Consider the following 12,579-nt stretch of genomic DNA (forward strand, 5'->3'; position numbering starts at 1 on the left):
AGAAACAAAAAAAAAAACATTCCCCAATTGATAAATGGTCAAAGGATGTGAACAGGTGGTTTTCAGATGAAGAAATCAAAGCTATCTGTAGTGATATTTTTTTGTAAATGCTGTAAAACACTTTTGATTAGAGAAGTGGAGATTAAAGCAGCTCTGATGTACCACCTTACACCTATCACGTTGGCTAATATGACAGAAAAGGGAAATTACAAGTATTGGATAGAATATGGGAAAATACAGACACTATTACACTGGTGGTAGAGATGTGAGCTAATCTAATCATTCTGGAGAGGAATTTGGAACTACATCCAAAGGACAATCAAACTACTACTTTGTATCCCAAAGAGAAAATAAAAAGGAAAGAGGACCTCCATATACAAAAATATTTAAAGCAGCTCTTTTTCTGGTGGCAAATAATTGGAAATGGAGGGGATGCTCATCAATTGGGGAATGGCTGAGTAAATTATGGTATATGAATGTAATGGAATACTATTATGCTATAAAAAATGGTGATCAGTCAGATTTCAGAAGATATGGAAAGACTTACATGACCTGATCTAAAGTGAGCAGAACCAGGAGAACACTGTATACAAGTAGCAGCAATTGGTGTGATGATCAACTATGAATGATTTAGCTCTTCTCAGCAATACAATGATCCAAGTCCAAAGGGCTCATGATGGAGAATGCTATCCACATCCAGAGAAAGAACTGATGAAGTCTGAGTGCAAATTGAAGCACACTATTTTCACTTTATTTTTTCATGTTTTTTCTTCTTTTGGTCTGTTTCTTCTTTCACAACATGGCTAATATGGAAATATGTTTTATATGATTGTTCATATATAACCTATATCAAATTGCTTGCTGTCTTAAGGTGGGGGAATAGGGAGGAAGGGAGGGAGAAAATTTGGAACTCAATTTTTAAAAAAATGAATGTTAAAATTTGTCTTTACATGTTAGAAAAAATAAAATACTATGAAAATTTTAAAATTTAGCAACTTTTATTGTGCTTTCCTTTTCTGTAAGTTTAGCACCTATACCAATCTTGCACATACCAAAAATCTATGGAAATGACATGTACCATGTCTAGTCATCTACATCTCTTCAGGGCTTGCCTTGCCTCAGTCCTTACATTGGGCCAAGTATACATCTGTGGGCAAGTACAGATACTTAGAATCTGTTTTCCAGACACACACAAATGCCTAGAGACCTGGGACAATTCTACTCTAAGATGAACCCTAGAGGACAAGGATAACCTGCCTGAACTTCAATGATTAACATACTTCCTCTAGAGAAGAATCCCAGGGCTCCCCGTATGAACCTGTCCAATTCCATATTTATATAAATTACTTTAAATCATAGATGGATTTCCCCATAACAAGAAGTTGACCTAAAAAAATTACAAAAAATCAGAATTATAAGCCAAACCTTTATGATTTTAAAAAGACAAATACATAGTCCTACACTTGGATTCAAATAAATGAATTGCTCATATACAGAATAAGGGAGACATGGCAAGACAATAGTTTTGATATTTAATACTTCACATCAGGAGAGTTTAGTAGATGAAAAGTTCTGTATGTCCAAGGTGTGATTTAGCAGCCACAACAGCTAAGGCAATCCCATAATTTATTAAAAAAAAGGGTGATAGTCCGGGTCTAACTACCTTCTGGGGTAGATAGGTGGTGTAGTAGTAGATAGAGCATTGGACCTGGAGTCAGGATTACCTGACTTCAAATCTGGCCACAGGCATTTACTGTTTGTGTAATCCTGAGCAAGTCACTTAACCCTCTTTACCTCAGCTTCCTAATCTGTAAAATGAGCTCAAGAAGGAAATAGTAAAGTACTCCACTATCTTTCCTATGAAAATCCCAAATGAGGTCACAAAGAGTCAGATACTACCGAACGACACAAAGTAGCTTCTTCCAGACTAAGACACCATTTAATAGAATAGGGTTGGGTTTTCAGGCCTAGGTATCTAGATTGGATCGATCAAATGAATCCAGAAATAAACAAGGCCTTAGCTAATTCAATAGGATCATGGGGCCAACTGATCATTGAATAAAAGCAAATATTCCCATATAGGAAATATTTTGTGATTGGCTGAAAGAATCAAACACACATCTGGGCCTGATTTAAAGCATGATTTAAAGTAGCAGGAAGTAGAATGGTGATTGTATCCAGTTATAACGTACTCCTGGATGAAAATTATGTACTCATCATTGAATGAAATAGGAATATTCTGCAGAGCAAAGCAAACATTTGGCAGAAGTAACTGTGATGCTAAAGCTAGGGACTAAACCTGTGATTTGATTTGTATAAGGAACAACTATTCTGCCTCATTTAAATTCAATTCACATGCAAGGAAGGAAAGTACCCATGATGTCATTGGTCCTCTGAAAATGAAGGATGAAAAACAATAACAATAATAAGGAACTCCTAAATGAAGAAACCTTTTCTACCAATGCAGGTAAGTATCTCCTCTACAATTTATAGTCTTGGAGAGGACAAAAAGTTATAAGAATCTATGATTATATAATTCCTTAATTTTATATTAGCCCATGCCACAAATATGGAGAAGGCAATGGCAAACCATTCTAGTGTCTTTACCAAGAAAACCCTATGGAATATTGGCATGCTATGGTTCACAGGGTCATGAAGAGTTGGGCTTGACTGAATGACAACAACAACGTCATGAATATGAAAAAAGCATACAACAGTTGCAAAACAGAGAATGATGGAGAAGCAGAAACAACCAAGGTAGCTAAGAAATCCTCTATCACAAAGAAGTTTCTTGATAAAGGATAAAGGTTAGTGATAGCCACTTTCCTTCTTTTCTACCTATTCTGGGAAAGCCCAATTCAAATAATACATCTTCCACAGACTATCCTGGTTCCATGGACTACATGACCTTCTTTCGAGATTCTTTGAAGTAATTATTATATAATTTTATGTGTTGTCACTGTTTATGTTGGTATCTTATTCCTCTCCTCTTCTTTAAGCTCCTAAAAGTCAGAGGCTGTATCTTATCCAAACATGGTATCTTCTTCAATGCCCAGCAGAATTTGTCTAAAAATATGATTACAGCATGTGCTAAGTGCCTATTTCTATTGTTGCCTTGGGGATTTTCTACTTCCATATGTCAGTAGCCCAGTTTAGATTCAATTCATATTAAGTGGATTTTAGAATTATGTTACAAAGTAATATTGAGAGAGATAAATAACAGGTAATAAAAAAAACGAAATGACACTACGGACTCACAAAAGGGAGTACAGACCTTTGAATTCAGGTTTAATGGAGGAGAAGGAACCTCGGTATCTGGATTTCTCCATCTAGGAAGAGTCTTATAGTCAAAGGGGTTATTTTTTCATTGTTCAAAATCAAAAGCCCAGAGGATAAAAAGAAAGATTACTGTCTCTCTCTATGAAGTAACCAAGGATCACCTAAACTAAATAAAAGAACCAAAATATATACTTAAAGTACTATATAAGAGGATTATGCTGAGAAATCTGGTAGCTTATCTTCAGTCCTGCAAAAATTGCCAACACTACCAGGCAAGAGGAGCCTGGGTAGTCTTATTCCAGAAGGTACCAACTTAACTCTGTATCCATATACTGTACTTACTAAGAAATCTTTTAATCTTAATGGTATGTCACAAATAGACTGCCCTTCTGGAAAGAAAATGTCTTGTCTATTCAACATAAATCAGCCTGAGAATTTTTATTCTCAATGTAAATTATGAAAGTGATTTTTTTAAAGGAGATAATGTCTTGAGTTTGGGAGGAATAAATCAGTTTTCATAGGACTTGATTTCTGCTGACTTAGTTAACCCCTGAGGCTGCATACCTGAAGATCTCTGCCACCAAAATTGAAATACAGAGAAACATCAATTTATTTGCAGTCTTCCCTGACCATCAAGCAGCTCTTGTGTGCTGGGCAGTAGCTATGACTAAGTGTTCCATGGCATCATAAAGATTAAACTCGGTGGTTTAAAAGAAACCTACTAAAAGTTCATGTTTCCACAAGGAGACTCATTTGTATCAGAGCAAAGAGCCTTAAAGACATTTATGAGGTCATTTTCCAAAAGGGGAAACAAATTTCCCTCCTCTGTGATGACCTTAACCAATGCAGACTTCCAAATGACACATTTATAGCATGACATTTCCTTGTCAAAAGAACATTAAAGTAATTATCATTGTCTGCATAATCTGACAGGCTTCTTTAGGGAGTATTCCCATTACTCATTACGAGAATAGAAACCACTTCAAGGAGGCTGTTAATGAATTTTAGTTCCTCTAGTAGTCAGATATATCAGAACGCTGCTATGTATAAACTACTTAGAAGCTTAAGGTGTAATGTAGAAGAAGCTTGGAATCATGGATATAATGCTAGGCTTGCAGTCTGGATCTGTGATTCATATCCTTCTTTTGATGCTTACTAGTTATTTACCCAGGTCATTCCATTTAAACTTTATGTGCCACCTTTGGCTTCCTGAAGAGCAATTTACTAAGTTATAGACTGTTATAATCTGTGTCCTTAGTGGAAGGACTTCCCACACTGAGAAGAAAAAATAATAGATCCCATATCCAGTCATGTACTCATTATGGGAGCATATGAGAGAACTTAGATCCTGACTGTTTGTGTGATCTTTGTAGTGTCAGTGTCTTCTAACCTGAAGGGATCACAGTTTCTTCACCTAAATAAAGGTATTAGAATAGAGAGAGTTGCAAGCCCCTTCTATCTCTGCATCTTATGATCCTCTGATACTGATTCAGTCCTACTGCCCCATCTGTGAGTGACAAGGTATTAGCACACCAAGGATAAAGGACATTTTCATGCTAGGTACATTTTGTTTAGGGGGGGAAATTGTGGTTTTGTCTTTCTTTCCTACTATTGACAGGTTTCTTATTATCTTTTCAGAGATATATCAATACAGATTAGTAATGGATTCTACAGTTGATTCACTTTACCTCGAAAAAAAGGTTCTAATCATCAGCATTTCTATATACTACAAAGAAAGTCCAGTAACAAGAGATAGAGAAATTTCATTTAAAATAAATGACAATATAAAATACTTGGGAGTCTCTAGTATTAATGTGACTGAAGATCTTCCCCTAGCTTCAATAGGCCTCAGGTGAGACTAGGTAGGAAAGCTTGATTATGTCTTTGTTTTTAAGTAGGCCTAAGGCCCCTACTTACTAGGTGCTAAGCTGGAGTGAGTATGAAGCCCTCAGGACCCTAAGGAGAGTTGCTAAGACCAGAGCCAATGGTATGTGCACTTAGTTCTAGTCAATCATGAATTCAGGCAATCAGAGACCTGAGTTCTAGCCAATCAGATGCCAGCTAGGACTATATAAAAGGAGAGCCCAGAATTGGAAAGGAGCAGAATTGAAGACAAGAAGAGAACTGAAGAGGAACAGAACTGAGAGCAGCAGAACTAAGAGTAGCAAAATGGAGAGCAGCAGGACTGAGAGGAAGACACTGAGGCAGCAGATATCCAGAGGGTGCTTAAGAACAGAAATTAAGAGAACCGGCATAGGCAGAGCTGTAGAAGAGAGTGTTGAGCAGACAGTTAGGATTCCTGAATGAGTGTTTACAGGAAGACCCTAATGGGGGAAAGGTTACAGGATGACTTGGTTCCTTGCTATAATACTGTGTTATAATTTCCTTGTTACTACTTTGAGGTGGGCTTATTGGTTTTAGAATATAATTACTATTGCATTGGGGGTATTGGTTCTCGGATTTGATCCTCTGGAGTCCTCTGCCTTCCACATAAAGAGTTTTTCATTCTTTGTGATTCTGAACCATTAAGGCATCCTCAAGGTCATGAATCTTGCCTTAATGATATGAAGTCTAGCTGCCAAGACAAACTCAGGAACTATGTGAGCACAATTACAAAACACAAGTAAAGTTAGAGATAAAGAAGTGGCAAAGTATTAATTATTCCTTGGTAGGCCAAGTCAATATAATAAAATTGAAAACTCCATCTAAACTAATTTACTTACTCAGTACCATACCACACAAACTACCAAAAATAATTTCATGGATCTGGAAAAAAATATAAAAATTTATCTGGAAGGAAAAAAAGTCAAGAATACCAAGGGTATAACTTTTTTTTTTAAATGAGAAGGGAGGTTGTCTAGCAGTATCCAATCTCAAACTGTATTATAAAGCAGTAATCAACTGATATTGGCTAAGAAGTAGAGTAGTGGAACAAAGAAATAAATTAGGAACACAATACATGGTAGCAAATGATAAACCCAAAGAACGAAGCTTTGGGGACAAGAACTGAGAACATCACACACACACACACAAAAATGTATATAGTATATATGCATATATGTGTATTCGTGTATATGTATGTGTGCATATATTTATTCATCTAAAGACTTATATGTACAAAACATATTTACAGAAGTCCTTTTTGTGGCATCAAAGAATTGGAAATTGAGGGGATGTCTATCTGTTGGGAAACGGCTTGTAGTAACAATTTAGATTTGAAGATCTTTCCCACCCATTAATAGGCCATGTGTCCTGGTTATGTCACAGGAAGCCTAAGTCATGTGTGGTGGGAGAAGCTTCAGCAGTTATGGCTGCTAATGGCCATCATGATAGCTAGAGCTGGACAGATTGTGACTTAGCTGTACTGTGAGTTTGTTTTGGGGAAGACCTCAGCAGGGGGTAGGAGAGGTTTTGGGATGGCGAGGTTCCATGCTGTGATAATAGGTATTGAATGTTTTACTGCTCTTATTGATTGGGTAAATGGCTTGTGGGATATGGTTCTCTGGTGTCTGAATAAATGGTTTACCTCTTCTACCTTCTATGTGGAGAGTCTCATATACTTTCTGATACAGAACCACATAGGCATTTTGACAATTATCATCTACATGGTTATTATTGCCTTACTGATACATGGCTGAACAAGTTGTGGTATATGATTGTGATGGAATACTATTGTGCTATAAGAAATGATGAGCAAGATGCTGTCAGGAAAACCTGGAAAGACTCACATGTACTGAGGCAAAGTGAAGTGAACAAAACCAGAAGAACACAGCACACAGTAACAGCATACACCTCCAAAGAAGGAACTAATGTTGTCTAAATACAGATGGAGGCATACTTTTTTTTTAAACTTTATTTTTCTTGTTTGTTTGGTTTTTGGTTCTGTGTTTTCTTTTGCAATATGGCTAATAAGGAAATATATTTTACATGAATGCACATCTATAATTTATATTAAATTGTCTTCTAAGAGGGGCAGTGTTGAGAAAGAGCAAAAGAAATTTGAGCTTAAAACTAAAATAGAACAAATGTTAAAAATTGTTATTATATACAATTAGAACAAATAAAATGTTTTAAAAATGAAGAAAGAAAGTACAGCCCCCCAACCCCCTAAAAAAGTAAGGCTGGGATGTGGGTTGTATCTGTATGTGTGCCAGCAAACTGATTCTCTTTTCCTAAGGTAACTACTGTGTTAGGAGCTTTGGATTTAATACGAAAAAGTTACTATAAGAGAGCATCTCTTTAAAGGCTTCTTTGTTGTTCTATTCACACCTCTAGGAAAGCAAGCTATATAACAATACAAGTGCATTTTTTGCTTTTTATATATCACAACAAAATACCATTGCTATCATCTTGCAAGGCCATCTTGTTGTGCATAATGAGGAAACCAAGGAAATCAACCAGATTGAGTAAAAATGAGGTACTCCCTTGCTATAAGACAGAAAGTCCCAGATTCTAAAGGCTAGAAGGTGGCATTAATACACATCAAAATTCTTTATCCACCCTAAGGGATTTTAACAGTTGATCAGGGCTACATGAACATAAAGTAGATCTGGTTTTCGTACTTTCAAAATCCAAAGAACCAGAGGCAACTGCTTGAGCTGATTATATCTACTAAGGCTTTTTTATTTATTTATGTTTTACAAAAGATATAGGGAGCTATTCTTTTGGATATAATTTACAGATATGTAAAAGAAGCAAACTAATCTGAATAATATGAAAACCAAGATTTCTACAACCTTTAAAGCATCTGATTTTAGATACCTAAAAACAATCTTTGAATAGGCATGTAGAGACAAAGCCTTTTCCTCAACCTCAAGGGAAAATACAAGAATTTCTGCCTTCACTGTGTTGAGTTTATCATCATCTGAGGTATCCAGGGGGAAATGTCAGAAATTTTGCAAGACTGGAAAAGAGACTGGGGCAGAATGAGAGATCAAAGATTTTACTACAGACTTGTGGTTGTCAGTGTCAAGGAAACAGATAAGATTTCTCAGTTGGAATCACAGAATATATAGATAAAAAAATGGGGAGCTTAGGAAGTAGATGGGGAATCATCCCTTGGAGACATGTTTTTGCAGTGTAATGAAAGAAGACAAAACTCTGGTCTTAGTGATAACATTATTATATATTATAGTTACGTATAAAGACGCCTTGGGAAGTTAGTAGAGAGGATTCCTATGCAGGTAGAGTTTGGACTAGCTGATCTAGAAGGTTCTAACAATCTATGAATCTAAGAGTCCAAGAGACTTTTCACAATCTATAATCACGTAACAATGTGAAGAGAATGATGCTGGCACCCAAAAACTACCATATAAAAGTTAACTGTAGTATTATTATGTATACCCTGACATATTATATGACTCACAGTATCTGCATGACCATGGAAAAGTCACTTTACCTCTCTGATCTCCAGGGAACACTATACAACTTAAAAAATGTGTTGTGATCTGCATAGGTAGAAATTATTCACACCCAGCATGTAGAATGGAAGTTCATTGAGGAAAGGAGCAATCTTCCATTTTGTTGTTGTATCACCTAATACAGTGCTATTCTTACAATATGTACAGAATAAATCCTTGCTGCTTTGGGTTGTAAGAAGTTCCTCACAGTGGGATAAAAAACACAACAAAACAAAGAATCAAAACATCACAATTTCAGGGCATATTAACATTTGTATCCCAGGAAAAGTTATGCAGATGATATATGGGGAATAAGAAATCACAGATAGATAGACAACTTCGTATATTTGTAACTCAAGATTTTGAAAGGCCTTCATTTCTCTGAGTAGATACTCTAGGGAGAATTTAGTGAAAGACATAAATAAAAATCATATAAAATGAGAAGATATGGGACCATCAGAGAGGATGTACCTACTGAATAAAATCATGGATCTACCAGGCTCTTTATTAGAACAGAGAGATACAACTATGTGATTAAAAAGAAACAATTTATGTCTTCTTAGTAAATTATGGAATCATTATGCTGTCACATATCTGATGATATTGACTATTTCCCCTTAAATAATTTATATTTAGAGTATATTCAAAATAGTGAAGCTGCAAGCCCTGATACATAGATAAGCTTGTCTTCATATCCAAATAACATAGTGACTTTGATCACTGATGCAAAGCTGATATCATATAACAGAGTCAATTTGCTGTTTATTAAAGTATCTTTCTGTTTACTTGCTCCATTTACTATGGTATATGTTAAAATGGAATTCTGCTTGCTGTAGAACATAGAAGGGAACTACAATAATTATGATGTACTGTATAATCTCTTTACTTCTGCCTATCTTAATTGTGTAGAAATGGTTCTTGTGAAAGGTTAGAGTTTTAACTTTGATCTAAAATGTGAGAAATATAAGTTTGATTTTCATTAAAAAAAATAAATCATTATGACTAATTTCTAGTTTGGTACTGATTATTGTTCCATGATGTAGAATGTTATTCTGTTTGGCTATGTTGATAACTAAAAGGTCCTGCTAGAAACCACTACTGATGAAATGGGGAAAAGAGATGCAGATTATTCTATAACTTACCCCCCAAAAATTAAAATGGGTAATAAAAGAAAGACATTCTCTCCTATAGCTTTGAAAGAAAGGTACATTTAGGGTATTGAAAGGAAAGGTGTATTTAGGGTAACAGGGATCAATAAATCATAAGCAAGTCCAATGGAATTACTAAAAACATATAGCAAATATTTGATTATCCCTAAAATATTGACAGGATTTAAAAATCTTTTGACCACACAGTGTCATATATGTTTTATATAAATAGTAATTCAATCTTTTAAAAAGTAGAATCTTCAAGAGTCATTTTACTTACTTATTTAGACCCATATAGTGAATGGTTACCAGATCCATCACAGAGCATCATTTTTTCATAGTTGTTGGAATTTACTGGGCCTGGATGATATATGAACATTTATAAACCTCCCTGACTGACTTCTGAGTTTCCAGATTGAATTTAAATGACCTTTTCTTCTTACTGTATTGCAGGTAGCATCTTAGACTGGTCACTGCCATTATGAATAGGGCTGAAAGTATATTTTATGATACCCACTGTGCTGCTTCTATTTTGATGGCCCAACATTCTGATACCTATGCTTTACTATTTTGGTTCAAATTTTACAGAGGGTCAAAATGGCTTTTGTGAATTTTGAGGATGTAAGCTGCTTAAGTCCTAAAGGACATGCTAGTTTTTTACTTGATTGTCATTTGAGCACACCAGACTGAAAGATTTCTATCTGATTTGGACAGAGAGAAAATTCTTTTCACATTGTATTTCTTTGGACAACTCAAGGTCTCTTCAGATGATAACTAATCTATCACAGAGTACATGAAGAAGACGATTAGAGTCTCATTAATGGTACAATGTACAACAGGGTAACAAGTCACTTCATCTCTCATTGTCTTCTGTCATCACAACTTCCTTATTCAAAAATCATATTTCACTACAACATGTAATATTCCCCATATTTTGCTTTCTGTGACTCCTATGTTTGTCTCTCTTCCCTATGAAATAATAAAATTCATAAAATGTTTTTTCTCTGCTTCAGCTCCTGTATAAAAAGAGGCTGTGTTTATTTGTTCTTTTATAAAGCATTAATACATTATTCTATATAATGGGCTCTTGTCAAACTTATTATAAGATTAAAACATTCTAACATTTATATAACCTTTTCTCATTCATAATACTAATATGGAATGAATATATACAGAATCAGGGCTCAAACTCATTTTGAAAAAAAGACTATTTTAATAAAAAATATATGCATTATACATAAAATATGCCTCCATGCCTGTTTTTAACATCCATATTTATGTTTTTGTGATTCTAGTTAAAATATAATTACCAACATCTCCTAAAAGATAGAATCTAAGAAAGTTGAAATATCATAAAGTATTATGTTCAGAGTTCTGTAACGACTTTTGTTAAAGTGACAAAGATAAAGGAAAAAATCAAAATAAATGACACAGTTATACATATATATATATATGTACACAAATATATGTATATAAATATAGATATAGATATAGTAGGCAGATACATGGCTTGGTGGATAGAATTCTGGGCCTGGAGTCAGAAAGACTTCAATTCAAATCTGGCCTCAGACACTTACTAGCTGTTTGTACCTAAGCAAGTAACTTAACCTCTGTTTGCCTTAATCCACTGAAGAAGGGAATGGCACACCACTCCAGGATCCTTGCCAAGAAAACTCCATGGACAGAATGCATCCATGGGGCCACAAGGAGTCAAGACACAACTGAATGACTGAACAACAACAACAATTATGCAAATATAAGCATAGAGCCAAGTGTTTGTATAAATGTATGTACACTTTGAATGATAAATCTTTAGTTTCAATTTTAATAAGAAGGAACACTCTGTCATTCTGTATCAGTTTCTGGATGACACTTCTTCTGACCAGTGCACTCATAGAGGAGGGCCTCTTACTAGGTGTATTAACAATGCAATAAATACAACATCAGAGATAATTGTGAATATGCAAATTTAGTTTTGTACTGCAAAATATGAGAGATTCTCCATATAGAAGGTAGAAGAAGTCTTACATTTATTCAGACACCAGAGGACCAAATCCCATAACCAATAAGTCCAACCCATCCAAGCAGCAACCAACTCCCAAAACCAGTAAGCCCACTTTATCACAACAGCAAGGAACTTAAAACACAATATCACAGCATGGAGCCTTACCATCCCATAAGCCTTCCCGCTTCCCTGCTGCTGGGGCCTTCCCACAAGCACACTCACAACACAGCTAGCTTGCCTGCATCTGTTCTTTCCCTCAGCTTTAATTTCTCTCTCAGCATTTCCTGTGACACACTTTCCTTTTCCTCTCAGCAAGCTCCTCCTACCACATGTGACTTAGGCTTCCTGTGACATAAGCAGGTCACATGGGCCTATTAATGGATGGGAAAGACCTTCAAATTTAAATTACCATTACACTATGCCACCTCTGTCATTTGATCTATCTTTATTAGTGTTTTTGTGATATCATGTCAAAACTGATATGTGTACATCAAGATCTCATTCTTTAGATCATCTAGGGTAAAGATTATAAGAGCAATCTCTATAGTCACCAAGTTGTACTGTTGAACATTTTACAATGCTTGAAACTTTTTTCTTTTTTTTTCTTTTTTTTAATGCTTGAAACTTGACTAGAACAATAAAGTGAATTTTAATAAGAAACATTTCAATATTGTAAATTACAAAAAAAAAGTTTCAAATGTTGTTTTTTGTAAGTCTGTAACTTATTTCTATTACTATCAAAGTTTAA

This window comes from Trichosurus vulpecula, chromosome 4, assembly GCF_011100635.1.
Source record: "Trichosurus vulpecula isolate mTriVul1 chromosome 4, mTriVul1.pri, whole genome shotgun sequence".
Lineage (NCBI taxonomy): Eukaryota > Metazoa > Chordata > Mammalia > Diprotodontia > Phalangeridae > Trichosurus > Trichosurus vulpecula.